The 1,291-nt window shown below is 47.7% G+C and overlaps 1 non-coding gene across 1 annotated transcript; it reads right to left on the bottom strand.

Moving 5' to 3' along the window:
- Positions 1 to 286: 286 nt before the first annotated feature.
- Positions 287 to 405, bottom strand: LOC136886949 (5S ribosomal RNA). Its single transcript, XR_010861900.1, has one exon. It is a non-coding gene; the product is annotated as a 5S ribosomal RNA (ribosomal RNA).
- Between the last annotated feature and the right edge of the window lie 886 nt (positions 406 to 1,291).

Genomic DNA, 1,291 nt, shown 5'->3' with positions numbered 1-1,291 from the left:
AATAATAATAATAATAATAATAATAATAATAATAATAATAATAATAATAATAATAATAATAATAATGATGTCGCCGCCGCCAGGTTAGGCCGGTCACCTAGGAGGAAATGCAATACTACGCTAAGCTTCGTTCCTGTATAGCCACACGGGGTCGAAGAGCAGCAAAAGGTCTAGCTAGTTTCAGACGTAACAAAAAACGTGATTTAAGCAATTTCTGCTGGCCTGAGGCAAAAGTTGAAAGTAAGTTGTCGTACTGGGACTGGGAAACTTGGTAAAAAGGGAATTGAGCCAACGGCACGTGGTGTTCCCAAGCGGTCACCCATCCAAGTACTGACCACGCCCAATGTTGCTTAACTGCGGTGATCGGACGAGAACCGGTGTATTCAACATGGTATGGCCGTTGGCGAGAGAACGGAGCTTGAAACGTCCATACGAACCGCAAAGCGAGTTTCCTGGAGGTCTTTGTGGCGCGGGGGCGTTGGCAATGGTGCAGGGGTGTGCTCGGAGGTCGCCGTCGCGGAGCGGGCGCGGGTGGTTGTCGCGCTCCGCGGCGAAACGTAACCTAACTCGACTTAACCCCACTTCTCGTAACCTAACCCCAAAAAAACGCGCGCGCTGGCGCGCGCGCGCACACACACACGGGAAGTGTCTAGGGTTGTAATAATAATAATAATAATAATAATAATAATAATAATAATAATAATAATAATAATAATAATAATAATTACTGAAGGTGGTTGTGAAGGGGCCGGCGCTGTAGCGCAGGGGCAGCGTGCCTGCCTCGTAGCTGGGGGGCCCGGGTTCAATTCCCGGCCAGGCAAAGGAATTTTACCTCGTTCTAATGGCTGCTTTGAGGTCCACTCAGCCTGCTTGCTTAGGGGCTGTAGTGCCATGGGGGTTGGTCTGGTTTTCATTGTAAAGGACAAAGCAGGAGGATTTTTAGCAATAAGGTAATGCAGTAGTAGTAGTAGTAGTAGTAGTAGTTCTTCCCTCGTTAGCTTATGATTTGAATGTTTTGCACTGTCTTTCGATGTATATGAAGTAGGACAGATAGATAAAATCAGAGTGGAGTTGATAACAAGGCTAACAGATGCTGCTCTTTTTTTTAAAGGTGTGGTGGCCCTGAAAAGGGCCGTTTGTTAAGAATGCAGCAAGGCAGAAAACCTGGCACCTTACTTGGAGCTGGTGTATTTGGTAACTGCCTTGGTACCCTCACTGACGGCGTGCTTGGCCAGCTCACCGGGCAACAGGAGGCGGACGGCAGTCTGGATCTCCCGACTGGTGATGGTGG

Source organism: Anabrus simplex, chromosome 4, assembly GCF_040414725.1.
Source record: "Anabrus simplex isolate iqAnaSimp1 chromosome 4, ASM4041472v1, whole genome shotgun sequence".
NCBI lineage: Eukaryota > Metazoa > Arthropoda > Insecta > Orthoptera > Tettigoniidae > Anabrus > Anabrus simplex.
Note: the sequence above shows the minus strand (reverse complement) of the source record. Positions and strands in the feature narration are given on the sequence as shown.